Raw genomic sequence first — 16,237 nt, 5'->3', positions numbered from 1 at the left:
AAGGACAATAAGATGAACTAAACCAATTCTGGCTTGATTTCTTCTCTGACTTTACTTCAACCCTGTGCAAAGTAGTTGGACGAGAGATGGGGAGAAAAATGAATAACTGGAGTTAGTTCCTCTCCTGCCACCTCAACACTAGCTCAGATAGCCACAAATCTTCCTGGGGAGAAATCAGTGTGTATATAACAAAAATAAATATTTGGTCTTTGTCCCTCATTCTTGGCAAAGAGCTTCTAAAGCTCTTGGAATCTCTGGAGTGATAAGATTGTCTGTTACATACTCATAAGATTACTGTTAGTTAGGGGCCTCTAGATAGCATCAGGATGGGGGATCATCACCAAAAGAGTAAGCATGATTAGAGTTAGAACTTTCAGTCCCAACCCTTGGCCCCTGGGGATGGGTGAGGGCTGGAGATTCGGTTCACTCACCAATGGCCAATGATTTAATCACTCGTGCCTACATAACAAAAGCTTCCCAAAAAATCCTAGATGGTAGAATTTAGAGAGATTCCAAGTTAGTGAACAGATCAAGGTGCTTGGAGGGTGGCATGCCTAGAGACAGGGAATGGAAGTTCTACACCTTTTCCCTCTAACCTTGACCTAGGCCTGTCTTCCAAACATTGGCTTTTTAGGAGTTGTATCTTTTAGAAGTAACTGGAAATAACAAATAGAGGGCTTTTCTGAGTTCTAGGAGTTCTTCTAACAAATTATCAAACCTGAGGAGGGAGTTGTAGGAACTTCTGACTTTATGGGCAGTTGGTTTGAAGCATCAGGGACAACCTGGGACTTTCAACTAGCATCTAAAGTTGGGGGGCAGTCCAATGGGATTGAGCCCTTAACTTGTGAGATCTGATGCTAACTCCAGGTAGATCATGTCAGTATTGAATTGTAGGACACCCAGCTGGTGTCAGAGAGTTGGAGAACTGGTTGTTGTCAGAAAACACAACAGAATCCTTTCTGGTGAGACTAAAAGAGGCTGTCTCTCCTACGGACAAGCTAAGTAAGTTTGTGGTAGTGAACTGGCAAAAATTTTAGATATCTAGATTTCATCTTTGAGGATAGTACTCATTGATTCTTGTTCAATGGATGAATAAAGATCTGAGCACCCAGGCTATAGAAGGAATAGAGTACAAGTGAGGGAAACTGAGAAATACTTCTACAATCCCCTACATCAGCTCCAGTACCTTCCAATCTTCCAGGGACAAAACAAAACACAAATACACAAAGAACATTTGCTAGAGAGACCAAAGCCTACTGTATTTATTCCTCCTCAGGTAGGATAAGTTTGTTGGAAATTTCCAGACACCCAGCAGTCTTCTTCAAACTGGTGATTGCTATTTACAATGAAGACTCATGGAATCAATTTAGTGGGTCACAGCCTATCATTCTGTTTGCTTCTAAGACTGTTTAATTTGGGATTTACCCCTATGCACAATTAAAATATTACTTAAAAAATGATTCTTTTGTTTTAACCTTTGTAAGGATATTATTCCACAAAACTATGTATCAGAGTGCTCTGAATGGAATGAGCAGTGATTTGAGGTCACCAGAAACGGATTACAACAGTTAATTTGGCTCCTCCATCCCTTGCTGCTCTTGTTTCACCCCCCAGCAGCTTGAATACAGTGGCCCACTGCCCCTCAACACTTATTGGAGGCAGGTGAGAGCCAGGTCTCTTGATGGAGGTGCCCTGCATGAGAAATTATTCCCGTGTCTCCTTATTTCAAATCAAAATGGAAAAATCTTCATGCAACATGTCCTAGGCTTACCCAATTCATCCTGTATGTGTGGTTGATACTGAAGTATTTTCTATTTTATCATAATCAGGAAGCACCAAGAACCAGAGCATCATGAACTGAAAGTACTGGAATCTGGAACAATCTGTACAGATCCGGAAGGGCATGCCCTATTTGGAGGAGGGGGACAAAAGCTTTCTCTTCTACCCATCTTTGGCTCTCTTACTGGGCTCCTAACAAAAAATCAGACTAACAAGGAGAAAAACAAGTTTATTAACCTGTGTATTGCACATACACATTGGAGTACCCAGTGATGAGTAACTCAAAGGGTGGTCAGAACATAGGCTTATATAGCATCTTAACAAAAGAGCAATACATTTTTAGAGAAGTGAAAAAGGAAAAGGACTTTGAGCTTCTAGGGGTAGCAAATTGCAGGAAGGTAGCTACAATTTGGGAATCACATGGTAGCAAAGGGCTAGTTTGGGCAAGGTTTATTATGTAGATGCCCCTTGTGCCATCTCTAGGCTGATAAGGTTCTCGAATTCTCTCCAATGATTAACTTTTGTCCTTCTGATAGAGAGGGAAGTGGATACATCTGATAAATTTATATCCTGCTTTTAAGCAGAGAACTTTTCTGGTCTCCATTGCTTCTCACTTGCCTTTGGCCCAAAATAATCCTTATGCCAAAGTGCCATATTTGGGGATGACCAATTCTGCTACCCTTCAACTGGAATGTCTATGAGGAATGGCCCTGTGGAATATATTATTACTTTTATTTTATTATTTTATTTTATTATTTGTTTATTTATTTATTTATTTAATGTTTGTTTATTTTTGAGAGAGAGACAGAGCACAAGCAGGGGAAGGGCAGAGAGAGGAGAAAACACAGAATCTTGAAGCACTCTCCAGGCTCCAAGGTGTCAGCACAGAGCCCAACACAGGGCTCAAACTCACAAACTGTGAGATTGTGACTTGAGCCAAAGTAAGGCACTCAGCTGAGCCTCCCAGGTGCCCCTGGAGTATCTTTTTTTTTTAATGTTCTTGGTTATACTGTGTTCAGACCCAAAAGCTCAATATTAAAATTAATGGACCAGTTCAAGGTCAGAAAGCTTCCAAACCTCTTAAATAGCTTTGTGCACAGAATTGGGGGTTGTGGGAGGTAAGAAAAATTTTTTCTGATATCAGGATTGAAGTGGTCTTCTTAATCCCATTTTCTTGGGTAAAGGAACAAAGGCGGAGTAGAAATTGGTGAACTTTCTAGAAAAACAACTAACATTTATTAAAGACTTATGGGGCAGGTACTGTTAAAAGGGCTTTCTAGGTCTTAAGCCGTTTTATTATGAGAAGTCTGAGGACTCATTTTTTTTTTTTTATTTACAAATAAACCTCAATTTTTAGGAAATAAAAATAAACCATTCGGTCTTTTGATATAGCTCTAGAGTTCACACAGGTATAGACAGACTAGAATATAAGAATTTGTATTTTCAGTATGATGGAATGTCCATTTATTTTCCCTATCAGAGACAAAGTTATTCATTACACGACTTAGGCCAAATCTAGTATTTGTGTCAGAGCATGTATGTGGTATATTTGAAGGTAGTTGGAGGACAGTTTCCCATACTATTAGGCAGGAGAAATAGAAATATTTTTTACCTATATGCTCACTTCTCAGTTTTTATTTTTAATGTTTTATTTGCATACCATTCTATTAGTAAAGTTTTGTATATGAGCACTCTTCATTTTCAATTTTAGTGGAAAATATTGCTGTCCTGCCCACAGCTGTATTTTTTTTTTTAAATATTGGCTTGTGGTGGTTCACAAGGACTACCTGAAAACTGAATGGAAGAATCTATTTTCCAACCTTAAGAGACCAGAAAAATAAATTGAGGTATGCACATACAGTACAATGTCATGAAGACATTGAATTGTACTTCCATAGTCTTGAAAAAAGAAAAAAAGTGATACCTCGATGTAATAAAGGCCATATATGACACACTGATGGCTATAGCATACTCAACAGTGGACAGCTGAAAGGTTTTTTCTGTAAAATCTTATAAAAAACAAGGATGATTACTCTTACCACCTTTTATTGAACAGAGTATTGGAAGCCCTAGCCATAGCAATTAGACAAGAAAAAGAAATAAAAATCACCAAAATTAGGGGCACCTGGGTGGCTCAGTTGGGTAAGCATCCAACACTTGATTTTGGCTCAGGTCATGATCTCATAGTTGTGGAATCAAGCCCCACATCAGGCTCCATGCTGTGAGCACAGGATTCTCTCTCTCCCTCTCTCTGAACCTCCCCCACTCACACTCTCTCTCAAAATTAAGTTAAAAAAAAGAAGTAACCTAAATTGGAAGAGAAGACATAAAGTGGTCACTATTTGCAATACATAAATACATAAAAATGATACATAAGAAACCCTAAAGACTCCACAAAAAACTATTAGAATAAAGAAATTCAGTAAAGTCACAGGGTACAAAATACATCGAAATATTTTGTGTTTCTATATACTAATAAACTATCAGAGAAATTAAGAAGCAATCCCATTTGTAATCTAACTGCATCAAAAAATAAAATACTTAGACATATATTTAACCAACGAGGTGAAAGTCCTTTACTCTGAAAACCATAAGATTGGTTTTCATTGGTGAAAGAAATTAAAGACAACACAAATGGAATGATATACTGTTCTCATGAAGTGCAATATTGTTAAAATGTCCCTATTACCCAAAGCAATCTACAAATGCAATGTAATTCTTATCAAAATACCAACTGAATTTTCCACAGAACTAGACCAAATAATTCTAAAATGTGTATGGAACAATGAAAGATCCTGGATAGCCAAAGCAATCTTGAGAAAGAAGCAGCTGGAGGTATCACACACCTGGATCTCATATCACAAAGGTACAGTAATTAAAAGAGTAAGGTACTGGCAACAAACAACAGACACATATATCAATGGAACATAACAGAGAAGCCAGAAATAAACCTGTACTTACATCATCAGTAAATCTATGACACAGAAGGCAAGAATATAAAATGAAGAAAAGAGTTTCTTTAATAAATGGTGATGGGAAAACTAAACAACTACATGAAAAAGAATAAAACTGGGCAACTTTCTTATATCATGTATGAAAACAAATCCAAAAAGTGTTAAAGATGTAAATGTAAGACCTGAAACCATAAGACTCCTACAAGAAAACCATAGGCAGTAAGCTCTTTGACATCAATCTCAGCAAAATATTTTTTGGACCTGTATCCTCAGGTTAGGTTGACAAAAGCAAAAAACAAATAGGATCATATCAAACTGAAGCTTTTGCAGAGCAAAGGAAACCACTAACAAAACATAAGGGCAAACTACTGAATGGGAGAATATCTTTACAAATAATATATCCAGTAGGTGGTTTAACATTCAAAATATATAAAGAACTCCTAACTCAATATCAAAAAAAAAAAAAAATTAAAAAGGGGGCAGTGGACCTGAATAGGTATTTTTCCAGGGAAGATATGCAGATGGTCAATAGGTACATGAAAAGATGTTTTCATCATTAGTCATCAGGGAAATGCAAATCAAAATCACAATGAGCTATCACTTCACACCTGTCAGAATGGCTATTATCAAAAAATAAAGAAACAAGTGTTATTAAGGATATAGGGTAAAGGGAACCCTCATGCACTGTTGGTGGAAATGTACACTCATGTAGTTACTATGGAAAACTGTATGGAGTTTCCTTAGAAAATTAAAAATAGAACTATCATATAATTCAGCAATTCCACTTCTGAGTATCCAAAGGAAACAAAAACACTAATTTAAAAAGATACATTCATCCCTATGTTCATGGAAGCATTATTTAAAGTAGCCAAGATAGAGAAGCAACTTAAGTGTCCACCTACTGATGAATGAATATAGGAGATGTATATATACGTGTTTAAGTTTATATATAACATATATATAACAATATTAGTCATAGAAAGGAATGAGATCTTGCCATCTGTCACAACATGGATAAACCTAGAGGGTATTATGCTAAATGAAATAAATCAGACGGAAAAAGACAAATACCATATTATCTCACGTATGTGGAACCTAAAGAGCAGAACAAATAAAACAAACAGATTCCTAGATACAGAGAACCAACTGATGATTGCCAGAGGGGGCGGGATGGAGAGACAGGTGAAGGGGATTAAGAGGTACAATCTTCCACTTAAAAAATAAGATGTGGAGATGTAATGTACAGTATAGAATATAGTCAACATTGTAAAAACGTGTATGGTGACATGGTACCAAGACTTACAGAACACAGTTAATATTGTAAAAACTTTGTATGGTGATAAATGATAGCTGGAGTTATGGTAATCATTTTATAATGTGTATAAAAATCAAATCATTATTATACTCCTGAAACAAAATACTGAAGGTCGATTATACTTCAAAAAATAAGAAGGGAGGATTCACCCTTCCTTATTTCAAAACTTACTATAAATACAACAGTGTGGTGCTGACATAATGAGAGCCAAATAGAGTCAATTGATTTCAACAATGGTGCCAATATCATCCAATGGAAGAAAGAAGAGTCTCTTCAAAAATGTCATTGGAATTAGATAAAAACATGCAGAAGAATGAAGTTGAATCCCTACCTCACACTACGTAAAATGATTAACTCAAAATGGACTAAAGATCTATGTGTAAGAGCTAAAGTATAAAACTTCTAAAAGAAAACGGGGTAAATCTTGATGATCTTGGATGTGGATACGAATTATAATGATGACACCAAAAGCACAAGCAAGAAAAGTATAAGTTGGACTTTATACAATCTAAATTTTTTGTGTTTAAAAGGACACCATCAGAAAGTGAAAAAAACAACCCACAGAAGGTGAGAAAATAGGTCTCAGAAGGGTCTAATATCCATAACATATAAAGAAATCTAAAATCTCAACCCAAACCCCAAATAAAACGTGGATAGAAGACTTGAGTTTCGGGGCGCCTGGGTGGCGCAGTCGGTTAAGCGTCCGACTTCAGCCAGGTCACGATCTCGCGGTCCGTGAGTTCGAGCCCCGCGTCAGGCTCTGGGCTGATGGCTCGGAGCCTGGAGCCTGTTTCCGATTCTGTGTCTCCCTCTCTCTCTGCCCCTCCCCCGTTCATGCTCTGTCTCTCTCTGTCCCAAAAATAAATAAAAAACGTTGAAAAAATTAAAAAAAAAAAAAAAAAAAAGAAGACTTGAGTTTCTCCCAAGATACATAAATGGCCGAAAAGCACGTGAAAATATTAGTCATTGGTCAAATCAAATGACTAATATTAGTCATTAGTCACTAGTCATTAGTCAAATCAAGACCACTATGAGGTATCACTTCACACATACTGGGATGGTTATAATTTAAAAAAAAAAAAAGAATTATTGGTAAGGATGTGGCACATTGGAACCCTCATACACTGGTGGGATGTGAAATGATACAGCTGCTGTGGAAAACAGCCTGGTGGCTCTTCAAAAAGTTAAACCTAGAATTACCATACGATGCAGAAATTCCACCCACAGGAATATACCCAAAATAGCTGAAAACCGGTATTTCAACAAAAATGTATATTCTATTGTTCTTAACACTATTCACAATAACCAAAAGGTGTAAATAACCCAAGTGTCCATCAAATGGATAAAATGGATAAACATGTATTACATCCATAGCACAGAATGTTTCAGCCATAAAAAGGGATGAAGTACTAATTCATGTCGTAACATGGATGAACCTTGAAAACATCATGCAAAGTAACAGAAGGCAGACATCAAAGGTGACATGTTATAGGTTACCATTTATGGGAAATATCAGAATAGGTAAATCCATAGAGACAGAAAGCAGATGGTGGTTTCCAGGGGTTGGGGAGCAAATGCCTAATGGGTACAGTTTCCTTGTGGGTGATAAAAATTTTTCAGAACTAAATAGAGACAATAGCTGCATTACATTGTGAATGTACTAAATGCCACTGAATTTTACACTTTAAAATGGTTAATTGTATGATGTGTTAAGTATACCTCAGTGAAACTATCATGCTTATGGAAATACCCAATAACAAGGTCATGTTCAGGATCACTGTTAAGAAAAGCAGGACACACGGGGTGCCTGGGTGGCTCAGTCAGTTTAGCATCCGACTTTGGCTCAGGTCATGATCTCACAGCTCGTGAGTTCCAGCCCCGTGTCAGGCTCTGTGCTGACAGCCTGGAGCCTGGAGCCTGCTTCAGATTCTCTGCCTCCCTCTCTCTGCCGCAACCCACTCGCATTCTGTCTCTGTCTCTCTCAAAAATAAACAAACAGAATCTCTCTGAGATCAAGAGCTGCATGCTCTACCTACTGAGCTAGCCGAGTGCTCCTAATCGTGATCATTCTTAGGTTATCAAATAACGTGTAGTTTTATTTGTTCTTTATATACTACTGTATTTTCTAGGCTTACATCAGCATTCATTACTCTTAAAATCTGAAATAGACACACACACACACACCACTTTATTTTTTAAAAATTAAGTAAGGAGAAACTGAAGTGCCTTTCATTCACCCTAGCATTCCAGACCTGAAAAGCAAGCTAAGTGTTGGCGGGGGGGGGGGGGGGGGGGGGGGGGGGGGGTGGCGGGGGGGGCTGGAAAAGAGGAAGCAGTAACTGAGGAGTTTAAAAGGAGAGAAGTGGGGCGGGAGGCACTTGGCAGAACCTCTAGGGTGATCCATGACTGCCACTGCCAACCTATACCACTCTCCTTTACAAAACCAGTTCCATGGTGAAGCAGGTAGGGAGTTTGGGGGCAAAAATCCGTCATTCTGGGAAACAGAATCCATTCTGATGCTGTGGCTACACTTGTGCAGAGCTGTGGATAAGGGAGTTGTAATGCAGCAGCTGGCTGCTCAAGTTATGTGAGCACACGTGGCAGAGATAGGTCAAGATTCTTGGGCTTCACTACAGACCCCCAGGCTTCCTTGCAGTGAGGTTGACCACCCTGCCTCATGTCCGGTTCTGGCTAATGGACTATGAGTGGCAGTGCCCTGTGACATTTGCTGTGGAGAGCTTAGAGATCACATTTCAGATGGCACAGCTACTAGACGGAGCAGGGCCATTTGGCCTTTACTGTGTGAAACTACTGAAATTTTGTCATTAATTATCCTTAGAGGGGCGCCTGGGTGGCTCAGTCGGTTAAGCGTCCGACTTCAGCTCAGGTCACGATCTCGCGGTCCGTGAGTTCGAGTCCCAAGTCGGGCTCTGGGCTGATGGCTCAGAGCCTGGAGCCTGCTTCCGATTCTGTGTCTCCCTCTCTCTCTTCCCCTCCCCCGTTCATGCTCTGTCTCTCCCTGTCTCAAAAATAAATAAACGTTAAAAAAAAACTTTAAAAAAATTATCCTTAGAGAGGTACTGGAACCCAGAAGCAGGGTGTGATTGTAACAAAATCATAAAATATACCCATTAGTGCATCCGTTGGGCAGCAGGCAGCAAGGAACTGGCTATCAGAGGATACAAAGATGGTGGTCCTGTTTTGCAGGACAACAAATTCAGTGGCTGCCCTGTCTGTGCTGCCTCAGCAGGCAGACCATGTGCCTACCATACTGAAAACAGGTGATTAGAGTGTGTTGGTTGCCACTGGCTACATATGCCAAGATGTTGCTAGAAGGATGAGCTAGGGGAAGCCCTGGCAAGCTTACAAAAATAAATACAAGGAAATATATGGGTCTCAAAATTCAGGCCCTTGCACCCCAGGTGCCCAATTAAACCTTTCAACTGGATAAAATGACTCAGAGCAAAGACTCAATTAAGCGATAACTGAATGAATAAGTCTAGACATCTAATGTGCAGGCATGATGACTATAGTTAATACTGTATCCAATATCGGAAATATGCTGAGACTTCAGCAGGTGCTCTCATCACAAAAATCAAGGGGATCTATGAGAGGATATGTTAATTAGCTTGGCTGTAATAATCACGTATATGGGTATCACATCATCCTGTTGTACACCTTAAATATAAATATAAGGTGTTGTATACCTTAAAATATAACAAAACCTATACTAAGTGGTAGAAAATGTAGCTCATTTTAATTTTTAAAATTTGTGATGATGAACAGCTTTTTCTCATACTTATTGGCCAACTGCATTTCTCCTTGTGAATGTCTCCTTGTAGACTTTGTCTTGTTTCTACTAAATTATTCATCTTTGTCACCCTGATTTATGAAAGCTATATATTAAAAACCTTAGGCCTTTTTCTGGGGTAGGGGGGTAGGAAGAGGCAGGGATGTGGCTTTCCTACATTTGGTTTCCCTTAGCCTCAAGATAGCAGTCATTCATTTGGGAAGAAAAGAAGATGAGAACAAAATAGGTTTGAGAATTCAAACCAGGGTCCAGGAGAACAGTGAACAAAGGAATCCTTTCACAGAGCCTAAACAAGGAAACTCTCCTCTCTGGGAGGCTGAGATCCCCGCCCATGCCTGGTAGATTTCAGATTACTGGGGACTAGTGGCTGCTAGCAGACTCCGTTCTTTCACTTTCCAAATGATAGGAAATTAGTAAGTGTGCTTGCTGTGATGATCCTATTTGTCATGGATACAGATGAGTAAGTGAAGGCTGACAGTTTAATTCTCAGGTCTCCAAATGAATAGGAGCCACATCCAGACCTGAAATAATATTTATGTGGCATTGTCTAGAAATGGTAGGTTTCATGTGGGAGACTTATCAGACATCCATGCATTGTTCTGAATTCCCACACCCCTCCCCCAAATGCTGATGTTAAGGTCATGTGGCTAGTTTGATCAATGGTTTATGAGACAATGTATCTTCTCCAGCTCTCCCTACCCCTACAGGTCATGTATTCCTGATGGTATAGTAATAGGGGCCACCAAACTACAGATGATCTTATATGAACAAGAGAGAACCTTGGATCATTACATTTCGGGAGATTTGTCTATTATAGCAGGTAGAATCAATTACACTGATCAGATAATAGATTTGTCTGTCTTATAATGTTTTAGTCACTGTTAATTCAGGACAGGATCTGACCACTGAGAAGGTAACTTCATGGCCCACTGTAAAGATGCCAACACAAAGATTAATCATAGGATTCAGCATGGGGCTTGGAGCATCGTGTTAAAGATTTGGCCAATATTCTAACCACTGGGAATCTTTGGGGAAGTTACCTGGCCCAGGTATCCACAAATAACTTCTTAAAGTAAAAAACAGAATCATGGTATTTCCCAAGAATTTCCATCCATAAATACCAACAACTATGGTTCTCCTCCATTTGAGGATAAGCTCATATGCCTCTTTCCCCATTTGCATTCCCAATACAAGCACTGGATCTGCATTCTGGGACCTTACACTGGAAGAGACAGAAGCTTCATAAAGAATGACCCCCCCCCACCACCACCATCTTGAAAAAATGGTTCTCAGCTGCAGTATGGCCACAGTCTGGTAGGTCCATGCAATGGGCTGTCAGGGATACCTTAAGTCATCAGTACTAATAATGGTTAAAATGCAGAATATTCTGATTTGAAATATTAGAGTTACAGATTATCCCTATAAGAGACATCTAATAAACCTCCTTAAGTGGAATAAGGAGTTTCAGCAGCTATAGGAAATATCCTTGGGTTGGCATCTCTCTGCAATAGCCCTATGGACAGCCCTATGGTCTTTTGCTGATGGGTCATTACCAGTTGTGGCAACTATGAACTCTAATAATAGTGCCCTACTCGCCTACAATTTTACCCCCTAAGTTTCACCATATACAGGATTCTTTCATTCACCCTATGTTTTTCAGGGGATTTTTTTTTTTTTTTTTTTTGGTAATTGATACTAGTAGATATAATGAACTTCTCTGCTCTTAAGTAGCTGTCCTTAAGAATTCTAGTGGTGTTCTAAGAGCTGGAAAGAGATCTTGATTCTTTACTAAACAACCCAGATGGCTCATCAAGCTGGCTCCTTCTGAGTGTGCAGTAGACAGTCCCCTTTGTTGCTATTAGCATGTTGACTACAACTGTAGTTACCTGTGACAGGATGAAATTACAGACAGCAGTTTACTTTCATACCCCCTGCCTGATAGTCAATTTCCTAGTGTAAGCCATTCTTCCAAGGAGTATGTAATTTTGATACCTGTTTAATTTTAATCCTCTCGTTTGACAGAGTGATTTCTCACCCTTTTTAGGTGATGCCATGCTCCCCTCAATTGAGTTTCTTCCCCTGCTGTTATAGTTTGTTCCTGCCTGAAACATTTAGAGAAACAGTTCTCCATAAGCAATTAATTTAATTAGGAGTGCATGTGCACATGTGCACACACAAAAACAGTTTCTTTGTCATACAAAGGAACTGTTTCAGTATTTCCCAGTTTGTTAAATATTATTATTTTTAAATATTTTGAGAGCGAGTGCATGCACAAGGGGGAGGGGCAGAGAGAAAGGGAGAGAGAGCGAGAATGAGAATGAATCCCTAAGCAGGCTCCGCACTGTCAGCGTAGAACCCAATGCTGGGCTGGATCTCACAAACTGTGAGATCATGACTTGAGCAGCAAAGTGTAGTTGGGATAATCCATTTTCCAAGCAACCAAGAGAGATCTCAGAGAGATCTCCTTGTGACGCTTTTTAAATTTCAGATGTTTTTATTTTGTCGTTAGCCTCTAGATCTTCATGACTGTATCCATGGTTAGATTTTTGTCTTATTTACAGACCCCTCATTGCCCATCAGGAGACCTCTGCAGGCACACTAAGACCCATTTATCTAACATGATCCATTATCCAACTTGAGTTGCCAACAAGTCAGGTAAGATAACTACTAGCTGCACCAGACTGAAGTCTAGTTAGGGTTTCTTCTATATTTCTGGTCTTTTCTTAAAGGAGTAGTGTCAAAAGTGATAGCCATACTTTTAGCTCATATTGCTGAGAAGAGCCTCCTTACCCTCATAGACTGCCCTGCATCCTGGGGCAGCTGAGTCTTGGACTCTTGAATTTGTGATCTTAATCTGAGTCTTAAAAGGACAATTATGTAGACCAACAAGCACTAAAAGCACTGGGGACTAATGCTAAACCCAGCAATGCCACTCTACCAAGCTCACATTAAACCAAGCACAGGGAGGCAGCTTGCCTTCTCAAATGAAGGCATTTGTCAAGCTCAGTCATGCAAAAACAAAACAAAACAAAACACAACAAAAACAATGGAGGGCAGAGACTTTGGATTTGAGGACAAGCCTAACAGGGGCCATACAGGAAAGACAACAGATGAACAGGGGTGAAGAGAATGCAAGTAAGTGGATTACAAAGCCCAAACCAAACGGGTCATCATGTAAGACCATGCCAAAATTTCACCAGGCCAAATTTACAGGTTTAGGAACAAAATAAGCTGCAACCAAGGTGCTTTTTAGTTACTTAGCTCAGTTGATTCAGCAAGGATTTAAGGTCCTGCATGGATGCTTATCTGTCAAGCAACTGGATGGAGTAGCAGTCTTAGGAGTAAGACAAGGCTTTATGCCCCAGCTCTGTTCACCACTAGGTGTTTAACGATGGAGAAGAGGCTGGTCTCTTCTAAACTTTAGTTTCCTCATCTGTAACATGCATAAAACACTAACCAGTTACTTAACGATCTTGTAAGGATCCAATGTGTTAATCTGCCTTGAAGTAGGGGCTCAGTAATGAGGGCTATGATTATTCAGAAGGGCCAGGTACTCTTCTAGCAGATGGCTGGTCCAATCGCAACAGGCACTGTGACCCACAAAGTGTAGCACTGTTTCCCACCTGGGGAGGGAGTAAACTGCACATTTTCATGGGAGTCAAGCCCTGAAGTTTCAATTTTTAAGCAAGTTCCACCAGTGCTTTATGGATCTAAAGGAGGAGAACCACTGGTTTAGGTTATGGACACCACAGCTGGGCCATCTTTGGAGCTCATGTTATTTTAAGCCATTCTTTTCTGTAGAGAATCCTTATGGAAGATACACAAAGCACATACATAGAGATTTTGCACACTCTCTTGTATTGGGGAGTTCTTCATTTAAGATATCTTAAGTTTAAGGGGCACCTGGGTGGCTCAGTCGGTTAAGTGTCTGACTTTGGCTCAGGTCATGATCTTGAGGTTCATGAGTTCTAGCCCTGTGACATGAATTAAAGTTCACATGAAATGTGATGTTTTGTAAAATGAAATTGCCACTTGCAATATGAGTATATGCTGCTCCCTTGTGTTCTTAGGAATTTGCTGGGTTTAATCCAACATTTTGTTTACAAAACCCCATGGAGTCATTTGTCTTCACTTGGTCCAAGCACAGTTTACATAAAGTCCTGTTCAGTTGCTGACAGCTCAGAGCCTGGATCCTGCTTCAGATTCTGGGTCTCCCTCTCTCTCTGTTCCTCCCCTGCTCTCACTCTGTCTCTCAAAAATAAGAGTAAAAAAATTAAAAAAATAAAAATAATAAAATAGATTAAGTTTTAGTTTAAAAATCCAAGATTTAAAACTCAGAAATACATTCCCATGGAAATATTTTTAAAAGGTGGTTAGATTTCTAGGAACCTTTCCAAAACCCTTGAGGTAGCCAAAATATAGTACTTTTCATTTGCATTGTTGTGGGCAAAACGGACTTTTTTGATAGGATATTAAAGAATTAAAAGTGAATATGACATCAAAGGCAAAATAGTACTAAAGTAAATATCAATGTATCCAGATTCAGAACTAAAGCCTCCCTGAGGTCTATAGTTAATTGCTATCACCATACAGTTAGCATTTAGTTCTAACTATGCAGGCACAGCTCATGCGCACAGGGTCATACAACGGTAGATGGTTTCAGGGTATCCGCCCACTCATCTTCTGGAAACTGCTTACCACTTTGAACAGGGTTCAGTGAAGTTGGTGAATTTAAAGACTTTTCTTTTTTTTAAAGAAAAATTTTTCACATGGACTAAGGTCTGCTTACCCATTTTGCATATAATTAGATATATATGAAAACTGTTTTGCAAAACTGCAAAACAATTGAAATTAACATTAAGTTAATTAACACAAACAAAGTTCACATGAAATATGATGTTTTGTAAAATGAAATTGCCACTTGCAATAGTATATGCTGTTGCCTTGTGTTCTTCTGAATTTGCTGGGTTTAATCCAACACTTTGTTTACAAAATCCCATGGAGTCATTTGCCTTCACTTGGTCCAAGCACAGTTTACATAAAGTCCTTTTCTGTTTTTTTCTTTCCTACTGATACTAGTTGCCCACTATAGACTCTATGGCAAGAAGAGACCCATAAACCTGGAAACTTTAGAGAAGGCTAAACAAGAGAGACAGACCTTAAGACCTCATCTTCCAAATGCCCTTGAGCCCAGCCCCTATAAGGGTAGGGTCATGGCCACGGTCCCATGGACTAAATATTCACAAAGTTTTGTATGTTAAAGTTGATAGAGGAAGAATAGGAGTTCCCACAAGTCAGCCTAACAGTCTTCCTCCCAATTAGGAAGAAAAAAACTGATGCCAGAGGGATAAAGTCCTTGTCAGAGCCCCGCGCTAGGTTCCAGGGTGCTCCCAGATAAACCAGCCATGCTACACTGCAATACACTGGCTACTGAGCACTGCAAAATGGAGCTGACCTGAGAAACGTAAAAATGTGCCAGAGTTCAAAGACTTAGTTTGAAATACATACAGATAAAATTCTCAGTAATATTTTTTATATTGATTGCATATTGAAATATATTTTATTTAAGCCAATATATCTAGAGTATTATCAAAATTGATTTTACCTTTTTTAAGTGGCAACTAGAAAACTTCACTACTGGTGTGACCTATACTCTATTTCCAGTAGGATGGCACCACTCTAGGCATTATTTGATTCTTCTCTTTTGAATCCATCACTGAGCTCACTTGTGGATCTTTACTTCCACCACTTCTCTCTCTCCTCACCACAGTCACGTTAGTCTAAGCCAACACAGCTCATACCTGGCCAAACCCGAGTCTTCTAGCAGGCCCTGAAGGTCTGCTTCTATACAGCTGTCAGTACAATCTTCTAAAACCCTTCACAGGTCTCTCTTGCTCAAACTCCTTCTGTGGCTCTCAACTGCTGTCACAATTAAAAGCCAAACATGTTGCTATGGTAACAAGGTCTGCCTTGATCTGCTCCTGCCTACCTCTCCCCTCATGATTCTGTGTCACAATCTTCAAGCATCCAAACATATTGGCCTTCCTGAACTCCTTAAAAACATACACCTAAACTGGTTCTACCTCAGGGCCTTTGCACTAGCGATTCCCTTTGCCTGGAGATCTTTTCTCCCTCATTGTCACATGCATGGCTTCTTCTCATCATTAAGATCTTTGATCTAAATGATATCTCCTCAGATCGTCCTCAACCTCCCAATCAATAGTAGAGAAATTTACTTACATTCTTGGGATTTTTCTTTGTTGCACATATCAGTGTTTGAAATTATTTTATTCCTGTGTTCACTTATCATTTTTCTCCCTACCCTAGCATGTGAGCTCCATCAGACTAGGGCCCCTGATTGTACAGTTTATTAACATG

General features: G+C 39.4%; 1 long non-coding RNA gene across 5 annotated transcripts in view; it reads right to left on the bottom strand.

The window, feature by feature from the left end:
- LOC122214511 overlaps positions 1-15,820 on the bottom strand; it is a 161,811-nt gene extending 145,991 nt beyond the window's left edge. Inside the window, exons 1-2 of one of the 5 annotated variants that reach the window (XR_006199915.1) lie at positions 15,465-15,815; positions 11,852-11,961 (exon numbers count right to left, since the gene is read on the bottom strand). This is a non-coding gene — a long non-coding RNA (uncharacterized LOC122214511). Of the gene's footprint in view, positions 1-11,851; positions 11,962-15,464 lie in introns of all 5 variants that reach the window. The other 4 variants (XR_006199916.1, XR_006199919.1, XR_006199918.1 and 1 more) reach the window with 4 other exon arrangements.
- Between the last annotated feature and the right edge of the window lie 417 nt (positions 15,821-16,237).

The sequence above is a fragment of the Panthera leo genome, chromosome A2 (assembly GCF_018350215.1).
Source record: "Panthera leo isolate Ple1 chromosome A2, P.leo_Ple1_pat1.1, whole genome shotgun sequence".
Taxonomy (NCBI): domain Eukaryota; kingdom Metazoa; phylum Chordata; class Mammalia; order Carnivora; family Felidae; genus Panthera; species Panthera leo.
Note: the sequence above shows the minus strand (reverse complement) of the source record. Positions and strands in the feature narration are given on the sequence as shown.